Source organism: Mauremys mutica, chromosome 19, assembly GCF_020497125.1.
Source record: "Mauremys mutica isolate MM-2020 ecotype Southern chromosome 19, ASM2049712v1, whole genome shotgun sequence".
NCBI lineage: Eukaryota > Metazoa > Chordata > Testudines > Geoemydidae > Mauremys > Mauremys mutica.
Window position 1 is genome coordinate 21,815,681 of NC_059090.1, and position 27,688 is coordinate 21,843,368.

At 43.5% G+C, this 27,688-nt stretch overlaps 1 protein-coding gene across 3 annotated transcripts in view; it reads right to left on the minus strand.

The window, feature by feature from the left end:
* Nucleotides 1–27,688, minus strand: part of DHX40 (DEAH-box helicase 40) — an 84,057-nt gene that overhangs the window by 39,195 nt on the left and 17,174 nt on the right. Inside the window, exons 1-2 of one of the 3 annotated variants that reach the window (XM_044993786.1) lie at nt 25,839–26,036; nt 14,089–14,233 (exon numbers count right to left, since the gene is read on the minus strand). The gene's annotated coding sequence lies outside the window, so the exon portion shown is untranslated. Of the gene's footprint in view, nt 1–4,861; nt 4,890–14,088; nt 14,234–25,838; nt 26,037–27,688 lie in introns of those variants that run through there. The other 2 variants (XM_044993785.1, XM_044993787.1) reach the window with 2 other exon arrangements.

The window sequence follows — 27,688 nt, forward strand, 5'->3', positions numbered from 1 at the left end:
TGAATTGCAATCTCTCTGCTGCACAGACAGGATACAGTCCCTCGATAGAGGACATATTAGATGTTAAAGTCACATTTGATCTTAGCCAACCACTGAAGACAAGTTTGTCTACGTTGTGCAGCAGCCCGGGAAACTTAGCTGGTGTCTCTGTATCTTGTACTCTACAGGTGACACAATGGGATAATTTTGGTTCATGAATCAAGACTAGACAGACAACCAAGCTGTGGCCAAATCCATGGCAGTTTAAAGTTTTGCTCAACACAACCCTTTAAAAAGGTAGCAAATTAACAATGACCGAGGAGGTCCAGTGGAAGACTAGAGAGATCTAACCAGGGGACTTCAAGGGAAGGAATTGTTGCTTTGCACTGTACATTTAGGAGGCCTGTGCCAAGACTGTTTTGTAGTTACACAAATGCTGTGAGCTTAAAACACTCATGCACTTCAAAGAAAAACATTCTTTACTTCCTTCACTGATACCACCTCTGATTATAAAACTGAACAGCTCTTTGCCATTTATGCTGTTAGTTTAGTGTTTGAACTTCACTCAAAAACAAACTGGTCAGTTTCATTTTCTGGTTTTAATGCATTGAGGTGAATTCCACTTAAAGCAAAAGGTCTGCACAAGTCCTACACTCTATTTAACTTGCACTCCAGCCTTTTTTTGTGGAATTAAGTGAGACCTAAGTGTGCACAGGCCATGAGCTGTCTGCTCTGCAAAGAGGTGAATCCACCATAGGAAAATATTTTAATATTTGGGCTGGAATCCCACAGCAACAAAAAAGCATCTCTGTTTTTAATTGTTTTTAATATCATGGAAACATTTCCATAATGTAAGCAACCAGTCACTGTTGCATAGTTAAGGTTGAGTTCAGTTTGGCAATTAAAGCAGGGATTCAGTGATTTTATTCAAACATAACAAAAAATGTTGCCAACTCCCAATCTGATCATGAGTCATACTATATTTGGTGTATTTCTTAAAGCTCCAGCTCCCAGAGTCATGTGATTACATGAAAATCTCAGCTTTGATTTAAAAAAAAAAAAACTTCTAACCCTCAGGTTACAGAGAAAAGCTTGAAAATGTAAACCTAAAAGCTCCAGACCAGAAGGCAAATAAAAAGAACTAAACCATTATTATTGTTTAAAATCTCATTTATGGGCAGGACTGACTCATGATTTTTATAGTGTATCCTCCTCAAAATTACAACACTTACTCTTTGCATGCAAAATTAATATTAGGTTTTGTAAAACTTTTTCCCCTTCAAAACCTAAATATGGGGCCATGTCCCTTTAAAAATACATGCACTGACGTACCTATGCAGCCACAATTTCATCTACCTGGCTTAACCTTTAAAGAAACACTACCACCATACAGCTCAGATAAACAATGATTCAAACTAGCACAGCCTCAGCCTGACTTACTGATTTTCCCTAAATTAATTTCTTCTGTCTAGAAATGTGATTTCCTCTATCTAATGTGAATTGATCTTTTCACCGAATCTTATTTGACAGCCCTACAATTTACTGTGCAATTAACATTTCTTGAATAAAAACAGTTTGCAATGCAGACACTAATTCCAGGAGTGAACTTCAGATTTCCATATTCACTCTGACATTTCCTTGCCAAACAAAAGAAGATCCTCAAGGCAGCCTGGCGTCTTGTCTTTTAATGTCACAAACAACAAAACAAACGCAGAAAATGGAGCTTTTTGCCAAGAACTAGAATAATGGAACAATTTGTTTGATCAAGGGAAAAGTTGTTGGGGGTTTTTAAATAAAAAATATGAAACTCTACATGACACTGAGATGCCAGTGGACTACTGCAGACAAGTGGAACGTCTCATGGAAGGGAAGCAAAAACAACACAACAAAGGGACTTTTTCTATTGAAGCAGCACAGCTTTGTGTAATGGAAATGCTTTAAACTGAAAAGCTTTCTTTATGAAAGGAGCTAGTAAATGGTTAAAGAAGAAGGCCACTGGACTAGGACTCAGGGGACCTTGGTTCTGTTCCTGGCACTGCCAATGACCTTGGGCTAGCCCCTTCACCTCTCTGTACCTCTATTTCCCCTGTTGGTCTTGTCTAAAGACTGCAATCTCTGTGGGGCAGAGACTGTCTCTCACCGTATGTTAGTACAGCACCTATTATAACACAGTTTTGATCTCAGCTGGAGTTTCTAGGCACTATCGTAATACAAATAATAATAAATTCCATCGGCATCAATGGAGTCAGACCTGTTTAGGCCTGCAGTGAGGTTAAGAATGAGATGCCTACAGGGTGAACTGCAATGTACTCAAGGGGCTATATACTGGTGGTAATCCGCACCTGTATCTCCCATTGACATCAGCAGCAACTGCACATGTGGTCTAAGAGTGAAAGAAGGCTCTTAATTCAATGCAACAGCCACTGTGCTCGTTTCTCACTGTGAGAAAGTGCCCTCCCCCAATCCAATTAAGAGTATCTAAATGACTTTCTGAACTTAGACGACTTCCTTAATTATACCAAACATTGCAGTTTAATCAAGAAATCAATCTTTATACCACTACATACCCAAGGGTGCTGAGCATCCATCGAACAAGCTGGCAGAACATGATTCACTCTGTTTTAAAGGTGTTTGTGTTCTGGGTCTCTTTGGATATGTCTACACTGCATTGTAATCCCGGGTCAGTGGGACCTGGGCATGTGGACCTGGTGTTTCCAAGCCTGTACTTGAACCTACACGCTGCATTGTAAGCTTGGCTTACAATGCTGGACCCAGGTCTTGCAGCCATATTAACATGCCATAGTCCACTATGCAGCCTTTCTGACTCAGGTCTGTGGTTTGAGCTGCGTCCACACTGCAAAATGACAGGGCTTGGGTCTGAATCATAGTGGGGCTCAGGCTCTGACCCACCCTCCTAGCAGGGTTCTAGGACCTGGGTCATGAGTGCTGGCTGACCCAAGTCAGACTGATTTGTGTGTGGATGGCTTGGGCTCAAACCTGAGTTAGAGCCCGAGCATAGTGTACAGTGTAGACATACCCTCTGGGGCTCAGGGCTCTATTCCCAGCACCGTTACAAACACACTATGTGGCTTTAGCTGAGTCACTGCATTGCTCCATGCCTCAATTTCCCCACCTGTAGAACAAGGTCAGAAGGGACCATTATGATCAGCTAGTCCAACCTCCTCCACAACACAGGCCATAGGACATCCCTGAATTAATTCCTGCTTCAAGTCCAATAGCTGTGGTTGAACTAGAGTGTGTGTCTTTTAGAAAAGCAGCCAATCTTGATTTAAGGAATTCTAGTGATGGAGAAACCCACCACAACCCTTGGTATGTTGTTTTTCTGGTCAACTACCCTCACTGTTCAAAATCTGTATCTTATTTCTACTTTGGATTTGTCTAGCTTCATTTTCTAGCCCCGGATCTTGTTATAACTTTGTCTGCTAGATGAAAAACCTCAGTTAACAGATTTCTGTTCCCCACATAGTTACTTATAGGCTGTGATCAAGTCACCCCTTAACCTTCTCTTTGATAAACAAAATCGACTGAGCTTCTTGAGTCTATCACTAAAAAGGACGTTTTCCAACCGTTTAATCATTCTCAGAGCTGTTCTCTGAACTCTCTCCAATTTTGCTATTTAATGAGCTCTGGAAAGCAGATGGAGATCTATACATTAAAAGTTCAAAATAAGAATTAGTTATTGTATTGCCCTCATCCCTTCGATTACAGTGAAATCCATGCTGGTGAGAGGTGATGGACTGAGAACCCTGATGGTTGGAGGCCTCTACCCATAGTATAATATGAGCAGTAGCTGTTCAAGCTTCTCAATAGATCACCCTCTCAGTGTGCCTCAGGACTAACCACAGCGGAGAAAGGGGAATCCAGGCTGCACTTCTGCTAAGACTGCCAACAAAGGTAGCAATTATAGTGATGGTCTTTATGATGCAGACACATGCCCACTAGTGACATAACTTAACTTAAACTGGCAGCTCATTTCAGGTAGGCTATCAAATAGCCTTCAGATGGTAACTACTTTTAGTTACTGGTAACTTGCCCTGGATCAAACTGGTGATCCAGAAATGAAAGGTCCGACCTGTTACCAATCCACCCAGATAGTACACTAAAGTGTACTGGTTTTATTAAGATACAGTGTGCTGGTGTTGTAGGTGCCTCACAAACACATTATGAAACCTCCTTCTCAACACGCATAACTCACAGATTCCCATTATGAAAGGCTTTGCCTGATTTTGAGACTCAAGCTCTTTCTCTTTCATTACAGTCACACAGAGAATTGATTAAATGACCGGCAATGTCCATTGCATCACTGCTTTTTCAGGATTATCCAATTCCTTTAACTCAGCAGTCCTGCCATTCCACCCACACACACCTCAATGCCTCTCATCTCCTGCCCCCTCACCCCGCACCCCACCCCGGGTACTTATACAGAACAGAAGAAATAACTGCCACAGAAGCAGTTGTACATTCTAAACCTTCTCAGCACGACTCCTATTTATTTCCAAAGACTACGCCCTGCTCTGGCAGCCCTGTTAGTTGGAAAAATTAGTATCCAACATGATAACATCATTGGGTTAGGGCCCAGAGGCAGGTCACAGCTCCTTGTTATGTAGGGGGAGAAAACCACATTAACCAGGATGCACAGGAAGCAAACAAACAATCCACACACAGCAACTGAGAGATTTATTGGGTGATGGTTAGTGGGCTCACTAACCCACTTATATGTCTCTGAAGGCAGCTCCAACAGCTGCCTTATCAATTAAAAACTGCAAGTTCAAAAGTGTAGAGATTTCACCCTCCAACCAGATCCATCATCATTAGGAATTTGGAAACAATGCAAAATAGAGATAAGCCAAACTGGAGATACCTGCAAAATGTTGCTAGTTCTTTCCTATCTCATCAGAGTATGGGTTACGGGCTGTCTTTCAAACAGTAATTAAGGACGCTTTCAGATCCTGGAAGGTTCTATTAAGGGGCAAAATATTATTACCATTTCTTCGGTGGAAGCCAGAGTCATGCTTTTGCTTAATCCCATCAACTCCCCTCATTCCCCCAAAGTATCTTCAAGATGGAATCCACTGTGCCCTTCTTCCCGTTGAGTACAGAAAAAAGTCTGTACCCTCTTCCAGCCTAACCTCCCATGCCCATCATTCCCACTGCTCACATGTCCAGAACCCGTTGCCCTCCCCTCCTCTTGTTCTTAAGATTTTGCTTCGGGCATTCAACATGTTTCACCCATGTTGCATTTAGCAACATGCACCTGCTGTCATGATAAAAATTCACTGCAAAGGCTGCATTGTGAGCAGTCTGTGCAAAAAGGGCTGGCTCAGGGCGCACCTTATGGTTCAGCTAAGCACTGCACATGGGAAAGGCTGGAAAATGAATTATGATCGATATCAGTAGGACATAACAGTGAATGAGCCGCATCCCTGAAAGGTTAAATGACTTGCCTGCATGGTGGCAATCAATGATTTGCTGTCAATTCAACTGCACATCTTTGCCCTGTTCCCTTCAGACTACAGAGGCTCATTGATAAGCCTCATCACAGTCTGTTACATGGGCACGGGAGAGACATTTTCACACTGAGTGCTGGTAGGGGAAGTCCTGTTGGCCAATCATATTGCTACGTTGACAGCTGAACTAGACTTGTTTGGGTTTTAAGATCAATATGCATCCACTCATCTCGAATACTGACGACAGCATTGTTCCTGTGTTATGCAACGGTCATGAGACAAAGGACATCGCAGACAAGACAATCGGTATTATGGTTTGTGAATGATGTGTTCTGATTTCCCTGCAGAGCCTGCCTCCAAGACCTGAGCTAACCTTGCTAGTTCTTCCCCGAGGAGAGGGGACTAGGGCCACATGACAAACTATGGAGAGAGACACTTCTCCACTTTAGTCTCTCCAGAGTTACAGCAAGTTCTGCATTTGGTGTGTTCGCATGAGCTGTATGAGAACTTGGTAAAGTGGTCATGGATGCGGGCAGGAACTTACACCAGAAGAAGAGTGTGTGGTCATGTGGTTAGTGCAGCAGATAATTTCTAGCTGAGTTCTAGCTCTGCCACCAACTAGCTGTGCAAACTTGCACAAGTTATTCAATTTCTATTGAAATTCTTCCTTCTGTGAAATGGGGATCATGCTTATTTATTGCACACGGTTGTCATGAGCCTTCGTTCTCAGGGCACTTTGGGATCCTTACACAGAAGGCATTAGTGAAGTGCAGAGGATTAGTATTTAGTGGTAGCAGCAGCGGAGACTGGAGTCACAACTTGACTGCATAGCTGGGAGTGAACAGACATGGATCCTGCAAACTGCTAATAATTTATGGGATTTAAAGTGTGGGAGGTGATGGGAGAATGTATTGGCCTTGCCAACCTCAGACCCTTGCACAAAGAGTAATCTTCCTTCTCCTTATAGCCTACCCCAGAGCAAAAAAATGAAATAGGGAAGAGAAAGAACAGGTGGCAGAGCCTTTCATTCCTGGGGGCTGTTACCCTGGAAAGCATCCCTTCCTCTTATCCCATTGCATCTCTTCCCACTTTGCCCTCTCAATAATACAAAGGAAAGAAGATTTATATTTAACATACACACATCAAAGGAGTCTTTCTTACTCTGGCAGGAAAAAAAATAAAGTGCTGGATGGAATTTATACCTCGTGGCTCTGATTTGGCAAAGAACTTAAGCATGTGCTTAACTTTAAACCCTGCTTGATATCAATGGAGTTTAAGCACATGCTTAAGTGCTTTGCTGAACCGGGACCTTATTCCATCATGCTTCTCTTGGTGTAGATATGTGAAGCAGCAGTCGAACCGTGAGCCACAGTGCAGCAAATATCTGAACTGGAGAAGTATTTTAATTGGTTATAGATAGATCGAGTGTTCAGGTATTCAAATTTGTATGGATAGCGGGGTTGAAAAAGTGAACCACAGACTCTGATGTTAGAGATAGAAAAGTCTTTCTTATTAGATCTAGCTCCATTTCCCATTTCGGGCAGAGAGTGACTGAAAGTTGAGAAGTCAATGGGACTACTCACGTATTTCAAGTTCGGCACATGCTTAAGTGCTTTGCTGGAGGAGGACTTTGTGCATCAGGATACACATTTACACATGCGGCAGGTGTATGAGCAAACCTGGTAAAGGCACGTGTAAATGGAGACGTACAAATGCACCCAGACTTCTGTGGATTCCACTGAAATGGGGCCCACTTGGCTGGCTGCAACTATTCAAACTCTGCTTAAACTAGACGTGTATTTCTCTAAAACAGATCTGTACCTTGCCAAAGGGATACTGTGAAGTATTGTTTTAACACAAAACTGATTGTAGAGCACAGCTAAAATAAATCTGACAACATTTTGAAAATCTCTCCTAACCTCCTTCTCCCTCCACCCCCCTCCACCTTAAATCTCTGCATTCAACAAACACTGATAGACAGTATTTGGCATTTACTCAAATACCTAAAAAAATGGATTGGTCTCTTTCTTATTCTAGAATTTAAGATTGATATCAATCCAGTGTGTAAATGGAATCCTGTTTAGTTTAGGCCCCAAAGAATGTTCTTTTAAGCACAGCTCTTTGGATTTATACTGCAGCACAACACACACCTAGGGCTAAATTCTGCTTTCACTGGCATCTGTGCAACTCCATGGAATCAATATAATTTAGGACAGAATCTGGGCTGTGGTTGACATTGACTAGGCCATGTTTGTTTGTTTGTTTCTTTTTTTTTTAAAGGAGCAATATTGAATTAATTAAATGGAATTTGGAAACTATAAATACCTATGCAGAGCTCATTACTGAATCTAGTCTAAGTGATTTAATTAAGATCTCTGTACAACTCTGTGCCTGTGCTCCAAGCCAACTGAGCACTTACATCTTAATTTTAATTTTGTTACTTGTCTGATCTATTACGCCAGGCAACATTCAGTTCTCATATGTAATCTTAATTGCTTTGTGTAGAATCTTATGATGCAAGGAAAGTATTTGCATTTGCAAGCAAGCTGTTGCAGCCACAACAAAGCCTTACAGAGACTTCACCTACTGACAATGTTGTGTATAGACAAAAGCAGCTCTGGATACATTTAATGACTCCGTAAACCTGCATTTCTCTTGTAAATATATATAAATAAAATCACTGGTTTCCTGTCATCTGCTTTTAGAACAAGCACCTTGCAAGGTTTCTGTCAACCAAAAGAAAGAGCAGAGTGAGAATAAAATATCTAATTAAATATTAACCTTTCTTGTTTGTTTCCAGTTTATGGAGCTATAACAGCCATTACGCCAAAGGCGGATGAAAGGAGATGTCAGCTCACTGCTGATCTGCAGCATTTTTACAAAGAAGAAAACACAACAAACAAATCCTGTTGCTTGTGTGTGTACACAGCCCTTCCTGCTCCCAGAGAAATATCACAGCTCCACAGCCAAACATTGCAAGACAGACAGGAATTGCATGCGTCTAGCATGAAATTCTCCCTCTGTATCAGAAAGACTGATGGAGATGCAGTATCGGCTGTTTAAAAATATTAAAAGGTGGAGGGACTGAACCTTGACTGTGGGTGCTGGCTCATGTAAACATTTCTTGACACTTTAACCACATCCAGTAGTGTTCCTTGCTTCGTTCGTATCAGAAAAGAAATCTCTCATTTTTTTTGATCAGGAGAGACTCCTTCAAGAAGCTACTGTGTTCAGAAACAGGGCCGCCCAGAGGGGGGGGCAAGAGGGGCAATTTGCCCCAGGCCCCGCGTCCTGCAGGGGCCCCCACGAGTGTTTTCTGGGGCCCCTGCGGTTCCGGTTGAGCTCCCGCAGGCATGACTGCGGCAGGTCAAGCGGAGCCCGGGACGAGTGGACCTGCCGCAGGCATGACTGCGGAGGGGGCGCTCGTCCCGCGGCTCGGCTGGACCTCCCGCAGGCATGCCTGCGGGAGCTCAACCGGAGCCAAATGCCGCCCCCCAGGTCTTCGGCGCGCTGGGGTCTAGAGCCGCCCCTGAGCGGGGGCCCCCCGCCGCCGAAGACCCCGGGCCCCCGGAATTCTCTGGGCGGCCCTGTTCAGAAATTGAAAGTCCTGCTACAACAGACATCTGCATTGTTGCTGCTGTACGTTTCACTGTGAATCTTAGGACGCAGCGCTCAGCGGGTCCATTGGGTGCTCTCAACTCCCTAAGATCTAGGCCTGATTCACCACTGCCTTGTGTGTCATTTACCTCAGAAGACGTCTATGACTGTACATCTGGTAGCACTGGGCCCCACTTGAAACGGATGTAGATGACACTACAAGACTCTACCCCACTATGTGCAATGGGCTCAGAGGATGTTCTCTGATCGGTACGTCCAGTGAGTGCACCTGATGTTCTCTGAATTTGCCGGCTCTACAGGTTGTGCCAAGAAGGGGTAGATCTACATTTTGTCCCAGATTTTAGAAAAGGAACCTCTGCAACATCCATAATCCTTCCTCCACTTCTTACAGTACTTAGCACTAGTAGTGATTCTCCTCTGGAAGTCTCTGGGGCCCAGATTTTAAAAGGTATTTAGGCATTGCTGTGCTCAGCATTGCTTGGGAGCCTAAATATCATTTTTTAAGAGTGATTTAGGCACTCAGGGGCCTAAATCCCCAGTTAAGTGTTTCACAGCAATACCTAAATACCATTAAAAATTGGGGCCTGAGTGCTTTACAGAAGGTGGGCGAGCATCATAACCCCCATTTTACAGGTGGAGAAACTGAGGGACAGATATAGTGTCTTGCCCAGTCACACAACAGTCAGTGACAGATTTGGGAATAGAATTCAGATGAGTTCCCTTTAACCCCCATCTGTGTAAACTCTCCTACTGCACAACGTCTTTAAACTTACAGTATAGGCTGGTGCTACCTGTGCGACTGCTACAGAGCCTGTTAAAGTCCATAGAGAGCCTTTCTATCAACTTCAGTGAGCTTCGGCTGAGGCCCTGTGATGGACAGGATGCACGGAGGTCACACAAGCCCATTGCTATTGATGTGACTGCACCTGTGTTGTAACTAAAAAAGTAAATAGGCTAAATTCTCAGTTCTTCCATCTCAGAGCGTGAAATTCATATTTTACCACCCATTCTTTTGATCTTCCGAAGCTGGAATCATGTTCTGACCTCTGGGAGAGTTGTCTTGAATGGATGTTCCTTTCTGTATTAATATTTTTTGTAACTGTCATTGCATTTACTTAGGGTGGTTGTCCCGCATCCCAACCGATCAATTTGTCCCAATATTTCACTGTGTAGCACTGGTTTTTTATTTTATTTTAAAATTTTCACTCCGCTGGCAGCACTCGACTTTTTTTTCCCCCCCTCCACCGGCAGACCCTCCCCCCCCGTGTCCCGATATTTTCTTCATCTCATCTGGTCACCCTACATTTACTGGTTTAATTTAATAAGCTGCCCATGCTCAGGAATCTTATTAAAGTTTAGGTCCATTGTCAAAATCACACAGAACCACAGAAAGACTTAACATGGGAATAAATGCAATAGCTGGAAAACAGAACTATACCACCAACTTAAAGGGCTCCGCTGATTTGTGGTTTTGTATGTAAATAATGTGTATTTTACAGCAGCCCACTCCTATGTGCGAGAAGAGGGAGAAGTGGTGATGCATCTCCTACTTGACTGGTATTCAGGCCAAAACCAGTAGCAATACGTTGGCCCAGATCCTGGTGTCTGTTAAGGAGAATATGATGCAGTGCAGGATGGGGGCACAAAAGCAGCATTTGTGCTCCCCTAGTTCGAGGCCAGCTGTGTCAGTCCCCTCACGTCTCTTTTGCCAGCTGTCTACAGGGCTGACCTCAGTAGTGGTATTCCAACAGCACCTGATCCATACTGGGGTCCAGTGTGCTGGGCTCCAGTGTGCTGGGCATTACACAAACACACAGAGAGCGTGTCTGTCCCAGAGAGCTAATGATTGAAATAAGCAAGGAATACACAAGGCGGGAACAGAATCCGAGGCACAAACAGGGGAAGTGACTAGTCCAAGGCCATGCTGCAAGGCAGCAGAAGAGCCGAGAAGAGAACCCAGCTCTCCTGAGCTGCTGATTGCTGAGGGCATAAGGAAACAACACCCAGGCTCCTTTCCTCCTGGCCATGTCCCCTATTCCAGTGGCACTGGTGGTACAAGAATCACTGTGTCAGTTCTATGCTGCTGAGGGATCCCACTGCACAGGGCTTATCCTCCTGTGTCCGGACACACCAGCTTTATGGCTGCTCTGCCCTGGCCGCATGGCACAGGACGTAAAATACTTGGCCAAGATCAACACTTAACTCTGTGGCATTACACCAGGGGTGAATTGGCCTGGTGTGTTTTATGCTGCTGCCAGACTATTCCTTTCATTCGAGGGGTGATCAGCATAGACTAAAAATGTGGGTTCTTGGAACCAACGCTATTATTTTAAGAAGGTATATTCAACAGGGGCTAATTCAGCATTAAACTGTTCCAGTCATAAATCCTTAGACTTTAAATTTGATTTAACGCCTATATATTACCTGTAAAATAAACAGGGTTTCAATTAACAAGTCAACAGGGTATGCCTTAGCGCCTATTAATTTCCATGCCAGGGACATATAGCGTTTCCATAGAAAGTAATTTAACAGAAAATGTACCTGGGAGTTATTATTACACTGCTAATGAACTCTTTGTGTGAAAAATTCATTCCTGGCACAGAACTCTCCCGCTGATCATCACCATCTGTTTGCAGAGTTCACATAATCCGTGTTCTACTAAGTACATGCAAGATGGACAAGGTCACGTTTCCTCTGGGCCACAGTGAATGGAGCGTTTGAAGAGTAAAGATAAAGGGAGGGTGACTTATCTGCACCCCCTACTTTACACCCTGAAACAAAAACTGTGTTTAGGAACAAGGGCCTGGTTCTCGTTCATATCAAAGCCCCTTTAGGCTGCTCTGCTGTAAAGGAGCCTTAAAGTGGCCATAAAACCCAGAACAGTGTAAAAGGGGGATTAGTGTAAATGAAAATCCAACCTCCAAGCATCTAGTTTCATGGAAACTAACGGCCATTCCTTCCTCCCTCTGGCATTTTGTGTTTGGGCTTCATCGTGTGTCCTGGTGTTAACTCGGTTTTAGCCCCTATTTCCTATGGACCCCATGCTGGCTTCTTTACCCCACTACTGGAGGTGTGAAAGGCCCCAGTTGCACTTCTGCTATTCAGAGAACCACAGCAGAGGGGCCAAACCGTGCAGGGGAGACTCTACCCCTCCTGTGCACCAAAGCTCAGCTTCATGGTGTCTTTCCCCATAGCTCCATGGGCTAGGGAAGAGAGAGAGGAGCAGCCCCTGGATCTGTTGCTAAATTAGTGCAATAGGCCTAACCTGCCCAACACAGAGTGTGGAAGCCTAGCTGCTACTCCCACCTAAAGACCTTAATAGGGCAGGGGTAGGAAGGATTATCTAACAGAGGCACTGGGCTCAAGAGATCTGCGTTCTACTCCTGGCGCTGCCACAGATTTCCTGTGTGACCTTGGATATCTCAGTTAATCTACTCTGTACCTCAGTTCCCCAGCTGCAAAACGGGATAGTGCTCTCCTACTTCACAGGGGATTGAGAGGTGCTTGCATACTATGGTGGTCAGGGCAAAGTAGGTAGAGTGGGTGGGAATTCAGTCCCGCCATGCTGATGGATTGAAGGAAGGAGGATCCCTTTATCATGTCCTTGTGCCCTGTGTGCAACCAGACCAGGGAGGAAGAGTAGTCTCAGGGTTAAGGACAGGAGTGAGAGGCAGAAGCTCTGTGTGCTGTTCTTTGGACTTGGAAAGGGCTTCACTTCTCTGTGCCTCAACTGTATAATGTTTCCCCAACTGTCCAATGGGGATATTATTATTTCCCTGCCTCCTGAAAAGAAGGTGCAAAAGAAAATAGCACAAAGAATTACCACCACCAGCTGATGTCATTCAGACATAAGAATGGCCATTCTGGGTCAGACCAATGTCCATCTAGCCCAGTATCCTGTCTTCCAAAAGTGGCCGCTGCCAGAGGGAAAAAACAGAACAGGTAATCATCGAATGATCCATCTCCTGTCATCCATTCCCAGCTTCCGACAAACAGAGGGTCGGGACATTCAGATCATGGTGTTGCATCCATGCCTGTAGGCCCTTCTAAGCTTTGGTATGGGGATCAAAGGAGGGTTAGAAAGAAGGGAAAGGCTGTTCTGAACATAACCACATAAAACCTATCCACCTGGTTAAAGCACGAAAAGGCAGGAGACAGTATCAGACCAACCACTATTGTCTGAAATAGCTACAGAATTCTGAAACCGACAGGAATGCAGTAGTGACAGCAATGTTAATGAGCTAGCGAGAGTGATTTCAGCTAGAATACCTCACCTCCTGGCTCGGGTTATTTTGATGAATGAGCCTGTGTTGCCTTGATTGCCTATTGATTTAAAAAAAAACAACAACCACCATGTTATCCCTTTTATTTTTCTTACTCTTCATTTCCAAACAGTGTGTGTGCGTGGCAGCGGAGGCAGAGTCTGCTCTCAGTTACGTTGGGGTCAAAAATCAAAGTTAATCCACTGAAATCAGTGGAGTTACTACCATTTACACGGGTGTAGCTGAAAACAGACTCTGGCCCACAGAATGTAAACACTGAGTTGTTATCCAAAAATTAAATAGAACGCCACGGCTCAGGTTTCTTGTCTCTTAACCCTATGCTAAGTAATTTTATAATTAATTGAATATATAAACCCCAGGAGTATAGTAGGGTATATTGCTTATCGATAACTCAGAGCTTTGGATACCAGAAACTGTTTGCTTTATAGATTTGCAATGGGACCGCAGCACGATCTAGTGGGCATGCCATTGGACTGAATCAGGAGACCTGGGTTTATTCCTTGTTCTGCTACCAACCTTCTGTGGGATTCTGCAGTCCCAGGCTTGGCTGGGGCCTCTAGGTGCTATTGCAGGATAAATGTTAAACAACAAGTATGAAGGTAATTCTGTGGGTAGCACAAACCTGGCAGTGCTAAGGGAGTACTTTGTTTTCAGTAATGAAATGGAATGTCTGTAAGGAGGCAGGATGATAAAATGCAGACAGCAAGGTGGTGATAGTCAGCAGCAAGAGTGATACTTACCAACAGGGGCTATTTGCAACAAACACTGCTGGGTTCCGGAGCAGAGGTCCAGTGAACACCGTGCTGTCCTCCGGGGGTATGATCAGCCCATGATGCAATACTTCTGTCTTGTGTTTCATTGGCTGAGCTGTCGCTCAATATCCCGCTGGTGAAATGCAATGAAAAGAGGGAACTCACTGAGACCTGGAATTAACTTTATCCTGCTTGTGTAGTTTAAATAAGACAATGTTATTTTTCAACTTAATCTCTGGGCTCCTAAATGCTATTATTCCCAAACCACAACACAACTAAAGGAATCCTATGTAGTGGCTAACGCACAGAATGCCTGGTTCTAGCACTATCTCTGCCACAGACTTGTTGTGGGACCAGTGTGAACTCTGAATATCTGCAAGGAGCATGAAGTATTCAGTGAGGAAATTCACAAATAATGTTGAGCCATAAACACATTTGACTTTTTCCCCCCATTTTGTTCATGGACAATTCTCAGTTTATTCAATTAATTTCCAGATTTGTGTGTGCTCTGCAGCTGATCCAGATGGTAGATGTGAACTTGACTTTCCATGATATCAATGTGAACCTTTAATGGGTAGCTTCAAGGGACCAGGTGCTAATTCTTCAAAGCAAGTTACTATTTCAGCTACATGTATTGGTTTGTTTGGCCAACAAAGCTATGACTCTCTTGGGTCTAATTCTCTTTACATCAGTTCAACTCTCATTAACTTCAGCAAAGCAACACCAGCAATGGGCAGAGAATTAAGCCCTTTGTGTTTATAGAAAGATTTTCTCTCTAATTAAATGCAAATAAGGGAGGCAAAGACGTGATACAGCAAAATTATTTCTTTTAAAGATGTAACTTATAGAACCACTAGGCTTATGCATTCCAACACCAGAAAGAAAGAACAATGGGCTAGCCTTGGATCTCTGTCATACCAGTGTAAATGCAAAATAACAACTGAATTCAGTGGAATTACTCTGGCTTTAAACTGGGGTACCAGTGAACAGAATCTGGTCCATATCTCTTCTTTGCATTCCACAGCGACTGAAAGAGGATGTTCCCTCTGTGTGCTGCCCCGGCTCTGCACAGATCACTGACACAGCAAACCCCGAGAGAACCCTCAATGACCACAAACTCCGATAAGGTACGAAGGCACCCAGTCAGGTTTGTCGTCAAACGAAGCACAGTAATAGTTTCTAGCAGACTCTACAGGATATACTACAAATATGCCCCTTGACAATGGATACAGCTCAGTCAGTGGCGTGACTCTCCACTGCCCCCTAGGCCGGACAAAGACATCCACTCAAGGGTGCATTCTCATACACAGGTACAAACAAGTTACACATCACTCCTGACGTATTGAGGTGCAGCCCCTCTACGTAGCAAGGTACAACCCCTCTATGCAGTAAGGTGTTGCCTCTCACCTAGTACATGTTAGTTCGAACAAAACAACTCTATCCATCATATTCCCCTTTTGCTCCTGTCCTTGTTATCTGTGTGGAATGTGCAAGTATCAGAGTGTTCTGGTATCTCTAGTGTCCAGTACCTTTTAGGTATGTGTATTTTTGCAACATCAGCCCTTTCATTGCCAGCTTCTGCGAGCAGGGCCTGCCTCTGGCTCACAGCTTAACTTTGCTTTATGTTAGCAAAGTCTTGACCATTCAGGCCTTAGGTAGGGTGTCTAGACAGCAAATATGAAAAATCAGTACAGGGGGTGGGTGGTAATAGGCACCTATATAAGAAAAAGACCCCAAAATCGGGACTGTCCCTATAAAATTGGGACATCTGGTCACCCTAGGCCTTAGGCCTCATACTGGGCCTCTGATAAGGGCTTCTGTTTCAGGGCTTCATCTTACTACAAGTGCTTTGGGATAGGGACAGTCTCTCACTGTGTGTTTATATAGTACACAGCACAATGGGGCTCGCAGCACAACTGGGACCTCCATGTGCTAATGGAGAGAACCACCAAATGAAAAACATTAGAGATGGGAAAGCCCTATTACCTGCCCATCTGCCAAAGCAGAATTCATTTTGACCATCTTTCAGCCAGTGCAACATAGTACCCTACAGCCTGTCCTCCTGTTCTTCACATGTGTACAGCATCTGGGTATGGTACTAGACACCAAGCAAGCATCCACCATTTCTTTATGCAGCCTACAAAGGGTAAGAGGAGCTGAAGGGGGAGGAGACTTTGGGTAGGTGCCAAATTTATACAAGGAACGGCTAAAAATAAAAAGCTACAGCTAAAAATAAAGTATGATCGTAAAATGCTAAACCTCAGGGATCTTCCTGAAATCCCGAGGATTAGCTTTCATCTCACTTTAATCCAGATAAAAATAGCCTTCTCGTCGCCAAAAGGTACAGCTGGGCTTTAGGAACAGAGAGAATAATTTTGCTTCCCTACACAGGGTGACAAACATCCCCTACAGACCCCTTCCACACAGACTCGCACCCCCTCCCCATGTGGGATTTCAGAGGCAGAGCAATAAGCTTCTTGGGTACTTTCAAGATTAAAGACTGACAGAAGAATGGAGCATCTCTCTTTGGTCAGATAATTCCTCTGACATGGCAGTTGAATCATGAGCCCCATGGAGACTATCTGGCACAATCCTGCACCTAAGTGATCAGTGAATCTTCTCTCAATATATGCAAAAGAGCCCAGTTGGTACTAGAGATGGGACCAAATCCAAACCTCAGCTGTGGTCTGGGCACTGGGACACATGCATGTGCCAAAGGACCAATGTTCTGTTACCATGCTGTACAGCAGGGGTCGGCAACCTCTGGCACGTGGCTCGCCAGGGTAAGCACCCTGGCGGGCCGGGCCAATTTGTTTATCTGCCACGTCGGCAGGTTTGGCCGATCGTGGCTCCCACTGGCCGTGGTTCGCCGTCCCAGGCCAATGGGGGCGTCGGGAAGTGCCGCGGGCCAAGGGATGTGCTGGCCGTGGCTTCCCACCTCCCCCATTGGCCTGGGACAGTGAACTGCGGCCAGTGGGAGCCGCGAACGGCCAAATCGGCCGACACAGCAGATAAACAAACTGGCCCGGCCTGCCAGGATGCTTACCCTGGTCAAGCCGCGTGCCAGAGGCTGCCGACCCCTGCTGTACTGGAATAGAATCTCAAGTTTGCTGCTGCAGTCTGTTTTTCTGTGTTGCCAACTCTTTTGATCTAAGTGCAAGTCTCATGTTATATGGTGTTTTTCTTAAAGTCCAACTCCTGGAGCCATGTGAATTCCTGAGAATATCAGCTTTAATTTTTAAAATGTACATTCCTAAACTCGGTGGTTGCAGAGAAAAGCTTGAAAACATGACGCAAGCGAACCCAAAAGTCTCAGAAACCAGAAAGCAAACAAGATCTCTGAATTTCTGAGTTTTTTTAATCTAATGATTTTTAAACCAGCCCCATGATTTTTTGGGGTCTGATGATTTTCAATGATTGAGGGTTGGGATGCTGATTTGTATTCCATAATCTGGTTCAGCATGGGTGAAATCCATCACTGAAGTGCAATTTAAGCCCACAAGGCCTATGCACTAGTTATGTCCTACTAAAGCACTATGGCATTCATTGGGATTTAAGAGGTGTATAGGATTTTGGCTTGCTCCTCTACATAGGTTTGAATTTCAGCCCTTAGCACAGATAAAAGATTTTTGCAGCACAATAGCCTCCAACTCCGTCCTTCCAGTTATTGGACCAAATCTATCACTGATATAACTCCATTATCCAGGTCAAGGCATGTTGGCCTGGAGGAAAGCTTGCACTGTTTATACCTTCACTGTACCTGATATGATAAATCAGGGACTGCAATTCCCAGGGGTCTCTGTCCAGTATTTCCATAGGAATTGCATTCACTTAAAAATAAGAGTAGCTACAGCTTATGATCATCATGAATTACTATTATGTTCCAAATAGAAGTCCAATCCAGGTGATTGGAACACTCATATAAGCAACTACAAGGGACTTGTTCCTGCAAGCTACCAAGCAACCTGCCCCCATCCAGCAGAACTGTTTAATTTTAAGCATGAGTGGTCCCATTGCAGCACCTCACAGGATCAAGCCTAGAAACCCGTAATGGTTTCTGGACAGTAGTTCTTACTCACTGCAATATTTCCTTTGATTTTGATAGGATTATTTGTGTTCTGTTTCATGATGTTTCCAGCCTAGAGAGGCTATTATTTTGTTGCATACAATGTCTTCAGGTAGAGGGTGAAAAAGGTGACCAGATGTCTCTGGGATTATGAGTTGGACATATTTAAATAAGATTTAGCAACATTAGCCTTTATCTATACAGGGAAGAAAACGACTGATTAGAATGTTTGTTAGTCTATAAGATGCCACAGAACTTTGCCACTGATTAGAATGAGTTACTCTTAGTTTACAATCATCTAAGAGTTAAAACTAATCCCTGCAATTTTATTTATTTAAAGTAACAAACTATGTTATTTGCCTGGAGCTGGAGTTCATATAGTACGTGGCACAGAAATCTCACGTGCAGGGGAGATCGTGGGGACGAAGTAACCGATGGTAACAGTCACCAGTTGCTTTATGTAAATGATGTTGCAATGACATGCTACTGTGCAAAAGAATGATCGGGGGTGTGGGGGGAATCTAAATTCTCTGAATAATTTGGCAATTCTCTTACTGCTGTTTGGTGCATTAAGGATAATGTTCTGGTGCACTCAGTAGGACGACAGTGCTCAGCTCAGACCCATCACTCAAAAGGCATCAGAACACAAAGTGGGGGACTAGTGGTGAATGCAAAGAAGTTACCAGTGTCTACAGCCTGCATGACACAGCTCAGTCATTGCTGTCTGTACCTGTCATGTGCATAGCAGTAATAAGATCTACAGAACTGCTTCTGAAAATGATCGCAGGGAAACAAATATTTCTAGTCCTGTTTTTCCTTTTTATGTTGAGAGTATGGAGAAACATTAAGGAGAGGGGGACAGAGATTAAAAGCCCATGCCCTCAGTGACAGTATCACTTCTTCTCCTCTGCCCACACTTTTTTTTTTTTTTTGGGTGCAGAAAATGTTCTCTAGGGATACTGTATTGGGCAGTATACAAAAACAAGCGATTACTTCTATGTGATCATAATCATCAGTCATCTGTAACTGTGTACTTCTGAGATTCAGTAAACGGTCATGAAATTATTTTTTGAGCAGGGCCCTACCCAATTCATGGTCCATTTTGGTCAATTTCACGGTCATCAGATTTTAACAACAGTAAATGTCACAATTCCAGATATTTAAATCTGAAATTTCTCAGTGTTGTTATGGTATTGCCACCCTTACTTCTGTGCTGCTGCCTTCAGACCTAGGCCCTCAGCCAGCAGCCGCCACTCCGGCCACCCAGCTCTGATGGCGGCAGCACAGAAGTAAGGGTGGCAATATCGCAACCCTCCTACAATAACCTTGCAAAAAAAACTCAAGCCCCCTTTTGGGTCAGAACCCCCAGTTTGAGAAATGCTGGTCTGCCCCGTGAAATCTGTATAGTATAGGGTAAAAGTACACAAAAAAGACCATATTTCACAGGGGAGTCCAGATTTCACAGTCCATGATGGTTTTTTCATGGCTGTGAATTTGGTAGGGCCCTACTAAAGGGAGCACTGTTGTGAAGTATGTCCCTGTGTAGTGACTGGTTCACATAGTGTATAACAGCCTACTACTGCTACCCACTGACACTAACTCTATTAGCCGAAGTGGGAGAGATGTATGCTTTAGTGCTAAAAGGCCCGAGTTCAAGTCCTACTGATGACCTCTTAGGGAGAGACATCAGTATCTCAGGGCATTGATGATACTGCAGTCTTTATGTCTTCATCCATCCAGTACAGCATAGCCACCATTAGCCTCTGGGGAAATCCTGTTGTTCAAAGAAAAAGCAGCAGGGGTCATGTAGTATAATGCTATGTTTTCCTAAGCCAGTCTTTAGAAGGGTTCTGTAAGTACACCTATTCTCCTACTGCTCTGTTCCCGTAGGGCCAGTATAAATTTATGGTCCTAAACATCTTAATACAGGCATTGATTAGTTGCCTGCCATCTTTGGGAAAGAACCAGAACATAATAGCAGATTGCAGAGCTAGTCAGTTAGTTCTCTGATCCGTGAAACACCCACCTACCTGACCTAGCTAGTGTCCAGTGTTGTAGCAGTCTCCTTGCTGCTTTTACCTTATGTATGTGGAAAAGTCAGAGAATTTCAGCCCCACCCTCCAAGGTCTCCAAGACTGCCTCCTCACTCTGGGGTTGAATATCTCATGGCAAAAGACTAAGGTCCAGAACCTTGGAGCTGGGCCACCAGAACCCCTGGTTCAGGTGGGGGTGGGTACCACGGAGAGCACTGATGAGTTCATCTACCTACGCTGCAAGCAGAGTTCAAATGGTTGCAGCAAACCAGATGTTCTTTGACGAATAGGTCTCGTTGCCTCCTGCATGAAAATTTGTGTCTTGCTTATGGATGCAAAAATGTCTCTGCGCTAAGATAAAGTTCAGCATCTATCACACCTGTGTACTACCTGCATTTTTTGTATGGGTCAGAAACCTGTATCCTCTTACAGGCAGACTTGAAGAGGCTAGAGATATTCCATATGTGGTCAGTGCCAAATCCTGAGCACAAAGTGGTTTGACTTTGTGCAAAATGTTACAATTATATTCAAAAGCGGTGTTGCATTCTCTTCGGCCATGTCGCCAGGATGGACATAAATAGTCCAGCACACCATGCTCTCAAACTCTCCTTTGAGACCCTACCTGCCACCACCCACGGGTCCGCCCCTGAAATTCGTGGATTTGCAGGATTGAACCAGATCTGGGAACTTCATTACACAATGCTTGATGCAATGCCATCAATCACAGTCACTTTGGCTGGTGCAACGGTCCTTAGTAGACTATGCACGTTTGGTGATCATATGTAATGCCCGAGAGTCACAGCAAAAACAAATATCAGAAGTGAGACAAAAATCTACTGAGAATCCTCAGCCCTTAGGAGAGTCACATTCCCTCATTCTCCTTTCCCTAAGCCAGTGCAGCTCCACTGAAGCCCATGATTTACAGCAGTGAAAATGAGAGGAGAATTGGGCACACCGTTTTTGGCATTTGTATTTCAGCCCTGATCTAAAGCCCAATGTAATCAACGGGAGTCCTTCCATGGACTTCAATGGGCTTGGGATCAGGCCCTTTGCATGAAAGTGGATAAAAGCACCAATTACACAGTTCTGCTTTGGGATTTTGTTTTATTCAGTAGAATTCTTGAGCCTTGTGGCATTTCTTTGGGATACTGGATAGCGCACCAGACATCTAGCATTTTGCTGCATTAGGCCTGATCTGAAGTCCATGAAACAAGACCGAGGTCAAAGCCATATATCTTTTCTCCACTTCTTCCTACATCTCGGTCCCCAGGCTATAGAAGGGGCACATTTTGCATCTAAACTCATTCTTTTATTTTTCATTCCTAAATTATTCTCAGAGCTTTTGCCGAAGCCCTGCTGATTGCCCCTTCAACTCACCCACAAATGGCCTCAGCAGCAGCACCCTAACACCCAAGGAGGACTGGATGGAGGCGCTTTCCCTTAGACAATGCTGTTCCTTCATTGCATAGAGGAGGTGGCAACCAAAAGGTATTTTCCTCCCCTTTCAGTGTCTACTCCCTATACAGAGATCACTCTCCCTGAGCTCCAGAGGCCCAAGGTTATGAGGTTAGGCATAAACACTACTATTAAAACCACCAGTTCCCAAACTCATTCATTTTGTCTATGTTGTTACCTACACTGTATCTTCTTATGGTTTTAGTGAAGGTAGCCTCCGTCCTACTAAGATGACTAAGCATTTTCTGCATGGTCTATGGTTATTTTTATTACTGTAGGACCTAGAGGCCACAACTGAGATCGCGGGCCCCCCAATTGTGCAGTGAGCTGCACAGACCCACAGGAAAAGACAGCCCCCACCCTGCACCCAAAGCACTGACAGTCTAAATAGACAAAACAGACAAAAGGTGGGAGGGAAATCAGAAGCACAGAGAGAAGTGACTCGCTCACACACCAGGACAGTCACAGAGCCAGGAATACAATTCACATCTTCTGATTCCCAATCCAGTCCACTTGAGTGCATTGCCTCCCCTTCTTCCTACTGCTGGGCAGAACACGGGTGAAAGCCAACACAAAAAGGGAGCAGAAATGAACCTGCGTGGATATCTGCTTAAAGTTGTTTTTCCAGGTACTTGCCCCAGCTCTGTGATAGAGGAACATACACCAGCTTCCACAGTGGAATCTCACACATGGAAGCGTGAGGCCCAAGGGACCTATACAGGATGCCATCTTCAGAGAACCCTAGTCACAGGTAAGTCATTTCCCTTTCCTGTTGCCTGCTTCCATATAAGTGACTCCTGTTTCATATTATCCAGGGTTGCTGGGTCCAGGCTTTGCTGAAACAGTAGGGGTCTTAATAAGGAGATCTGCAACAACATTCTGTTTCCTAAATTTAGATTTCAGTCTTCAGCCAGGGCAAAGAAGCCCTTGTTAAAGCAACAGTAACTCCTTACCTGCCCCAGGAGCTTAAAGGCGTTTATTGAAGACTACCAAAAAAACCCAACAACAACCCAGGTTCTTTCATAAAAATAAATGTTTAAAAAGCTTTGGGTAATATTTTTACAACAATTTTCCCTGAAAGCTGAGGCCTTTTTCCTCCTCTAAAGCATGAAAATAGTAACACATTCAATTGTACCCATTTTTATGTTAGTTGGTTAAAGAAACACTGTATATAAAGCTGAATTGAAGTTAATTTGCAATTCCCAGCAAGGAAAGGATGGAGTGCAGATTTGACTTGATTAAAAGGGCATAAATAAGTGGCAATAGATGTGATTGCCATCTATAGGGTTATTACAATCTCACCTTAATAGGAACTCTCTCTCTATATATAAAATGTGGAGAGCCTAATTCCTGTTAGGGTGAGATTGTAATAACTGTAGGGATTGCAATCACATCTATTGCCACTTCTCTTGGTCTTGCTGCTCAGCAATTTATGCCCCTTAGCCAAGTCAAATCTGCCTTCACTATAATGCTGCTTCTGTGGAACTATAATGGTTACATATCGAGCCAACATGCATCTCCCTCGTCAGAGTTCTACGCTAAAAAAAGGACTACCCATTTTTAACCAGTCTGCTTTAAATGTGCTTTTAATACCAAACAGTGACCAGAGAGGTAAGCAAATATTTTTATAAGAAGGAAGATGTATTGTGTTTACATCTAATGCCATTTGCTAAGTAACTGACTGGAATCAAGTTCCACCCTACCTAATATTTACCCAGCTGGGGGACAAGGTTCAGTGGTGTTTATCAATGCATGATTAAGTTGTAGCTCAAGAAAATAGTGTGACCCAGTGGACAAATCATGTGAGTGTGACTCAGGAGACCTGGGTTCTATTTCTGGCTCTACCACTGGAATGCCTGGTGACCTTGGACAAGTCATGTCGCTCTGTACCTCAGTTTCTCCATCTATAAAATGGGTATAACTAACCTCTTTTGGGAAGTGTTTGGAGATCTACAGATGAAAAGCACTACATGAAGGCCAGGTATTATAATATTCTCATGTACCTGGGCTCAATTCTGCCCTCACATACATGGGTATAGAACTATATATGTGTAAGCGAGGGAAGAAATGGGCAAGGTGGGAGCTGGAAGATGATGCAAGTTATACCAGAACAAAAACTCCTTTTACATTCAGACTCACTTTTGAATTTTACTCAAAATATCTATATTCCAGAAACATACGGGTACCCTCACTTATGCAGATGAAATCAATGGGAGTTGCACCTTTGTAGAGTTCCCAGCTTTCGTGACTTTACTGAGTCTCCCTCCCCTTTAGTGTTATACTTAATGGTCCAGCTCCTAGAGTCATGTGATTAAATGAAACCAGAGTTTCTCACCTAAAGAACTAAAGTAAGTCTCTAGTCCTCATGGTTGTGAAAGAAAGCTTGAAAACATGACCCAAGTACACCCAGAAAGCAAATACAAAGAACAAACAGTATTTTTTAAAGTCAATATCATTTAAGTGGTCGAAACTCATGATTTTTGAATGCTTGGAGCCGGCAATAATTCCTCTGTGAGAAGGCAGAAGTAAGGCCTGGGAGTTAGACATATTTATTGCATATTGTTTTCATTAAGCTACAAGCTCTTCAGGGTGGGGTATGACTCTTATTGTACTATGGTAACAGTGTGTATCAGCTGGATTTTTAGAGAAAGAGAAAGAGAGGAAGTGTGTGTGTGTTATTGCATCAGGGTAGCAGTGTGCATCACTTTGATTTAATCACTTTAATCAAAGTGATCCACACTGCCACCATAATAGACACTCCACCCCCATACCTACACAGCACATATGTGGTAGTGATACCCCTGTGATAAACTGAATTTATCCTGCATTTTTTACCACTTCACCTACACTCCACTTACTAGTCTGTCTCCACAGGGACATAGTCAACCCTGAGCAGCTTAAACCCAGCTACCATGCATTTTATTTTTAAACTAATACCTAGGAGAAAAAAATCCCTTCTTTCCTTCTCCCAGCTGTGAAATCCCCTCTCAAAAATGACACTTGTCTAAAACACAGGACAAGCCCTATTTGGTCCTGAACCAGTGACAGAAGGATGAGAAAATTGCTCTCCAATTATGCTTAAACTGAAATTTCTCTTTAAAAAAATGATTATTTATCTTTAGTAGTATGATAATTTTTTTCTTTGCAGACTTCCCTGATGGGCTTTCTATGATTCAATGGTTCATCTGGGCTCAGAAACCTCAGAAAAACGGAAAACAAGTTGAGAGAGAAAGAAGCTTTTTACCCTCTGTGGCAGTATGTAATCCTGCCTAAAAAGGCACAAGAGCACAAGTTCAGCAAAGCATTTAATCAAGGGCCTGCTCAAGCTGCCACTGGACTCAGTGGAGAAGCTCCCGTTAGTTGAACAGAAGCAGGATCAGACCCAAAGTGCTTAAATCCATTTCTTGGAGCCGATATTGTCTTTTTGTTCTGTGTTTGTACAGCACCTAGCACAATGGGGTCCTCATCTATGACTGGGGCTCCTAGTAGTGCTAATACAATACAAACAATAAATCACCATACTAATAATGTTCTGCAAAGTCCTTGGCCACATATTTAACTTTAAGCACTTGCCTAGAGTTGAGCATGTGCTCAAGCATGTTTCTGAATAGGCTTGGACTGCTGAATTAGGGGCAAGATGCAGTGCAGAAACAACACAAGGAAAATATTGGATACTATCAGTGATGTGAGTGAAAGAGCCTATTGCTCTATTGCCCTATGCGTAATTGCACCAACCCCTCTGACAGGGTCTTCACACCACCACTGTCAGTTCAGATTATACATATTTAATACATGGTGCTCAATATGCTCTGTATCTGTGTTTGGAACAAAGTCTAAATGTTCCCACCAAGTGAACTTAATCAAGTTGTTTACCAAGGAGTACATGCTAATACATTGCTCACTGCTGCCTATTGGCAGTATATGACCAGCCTGCAGCTTTACTTAGGGATTCTAGTGAGGTAGATAAACTCTGAGAGAGAAGATAGAAGCCAGGGGGCAGGGGAAAGAAGGGAATCACAGCCAGACATAATGTATACACTCCTAAGGTTTAAAATGCCACAAAACATCATGCTTTGTATAAGCAATAAAGCTCGTCAGATTGTGTTTCTTATAACAAAACACCACCTTGAAGCATGATGCAGGCATTCCTGGGTAACACAATGCAAGCTTTCACTGAGACTCACCCGTCCAAATGTTTGCAGACTCCTCGCCCAGTAAGTCTCTTGCTGACCACCCCTTCATAACACACTGCAGTAGTACACTGGAGTCCCACATTTAGCCTTGTTTTCCTCCAGTTTCTGGCTTCAGCATCTGTAAACAGTCTGCTTCTTACAGCTAAAAGTTCTCCTTTAGCTCAAGAGGAAGAGGTGTGTGTTTTTGGTGTAAAAGCTCCCAGTTCAATCTCAGCTAATGACTGTGGCATCAAAAGAACACCGCTACTGTTTGTTAAATTCAGCTTCTGTAAAACATAGGAAGGGGACCAGTAAGACTATGCTACAAAATGCCTTCTTATGGGAGATGATGCATATTTGCAGTAGGTTTAATTACTCATGGATTAGATACTTAGGATCCCAGTCAGAATGTACATTAAATAGTCTCAGGATCATCTTCCATTTTTTCCAGCCATTTTTAGCATGCACAGGTGAATATGAATGAATGCACCGTGGGCTCTGTTGACTTAACATTAGATGCAGTCTCTTTAATCACGGATGTCAATGCAACAGAGCAATTATACTGTATGGAGAAAGGTCACCATTCAGATTGGACATTTGCATCACAAAAAGCAACTAAAAATCAGATCCTGGCTCAATTTCCTTTGGTGAACCAGGAAAACAATGTCCTTAATCTAAATAACTTCCCTGAACCGTTGACACAGATGAGTCAAATCCACCCACTGTTGCACAGCAGATTTCGATGGGCAGTTCCTATTAGTATTTAATGGAGCCATGTAATGCCTCTGCTCCTCAGTCTGGGAATAGGCCTGATGTTTTGTTTACTTTGGCTCCTAAATTGGAAGAGATTAATGGAATATGGATTCAATGGAATAACTTCCATTGACTAAGGGGGTTTGTGCAGCAAAATCCTCTGCAAAATCTTTGAAAATTTAGGAATAAATGATGTTTGTTATTAATTTGTTCAAGGATGTCACTGGGCATCAACATATTTACCAAAGCACTTTAATTTTAACAGAGTCCATTCTAACAGAAACAAGCTATTTACGCCAAATTTATTTAGCTCTGCAATCTTGGAGCCTCTAGCTCCAAATCCCAGAATTTAATAGCAAGAGTAGAAGTCTATTCTGTACAGACAACAGGCTGCTGGTTTGTTCCTATCCCTAACGATTTATAAAACCTACCATCCAGAAAATTTTTCTAGCTCTTTGTGCAAATTGCATGCTTTGAAAATATTCCCTCCATCCCTTCATTAAAAGCTCAGAAGGTTGAAGTTTGTTGAAAGCATCTTTGATTTTCTCAGATGTTATTTGTGGCTTTATTGCAACAGGCTTGTTACCTCTCTGAAATTGATGGACTGTATCATTGTGACAGACAGGGCAGCTGGAGCCTTCTGATCCCTGCAGCATTCATTCCTTATAAGGCATTAATTGCATCATTACACATTATTTAAAATGGTGCCATGAGGTTCCCCTCCCACCCCCACTTAAATTCAGGCTCTAGAGCAAGTGGAGTCAGAAAAGCTAAAAGATCAAGATGTACAGCAATTCTGAGCCCTTTACCAACATAGTCTGCATCAAAGAGGAGAAAGCAGGGATGACATTGGTAAGTTTCACACAACCACAAGTGTATATAGTACACAGTCTGAAATTGACATTTAAGCAACAGAAGGTGTCCAGATACCTACTTTAATTGTCACACTATAATCCAGTATTTCCTAACTGGGAGAGGGGTGGAACAGACACAGACTGGCCCTGTGGGGGTCAGGGCAAAGAATGGGCAGTGGCAGAATTTCAAGAGCGCCACTCAATACGCTGCCATGGCTACAGGTAAAGTAGCAGTTAGCACCTTGAAAACCACCT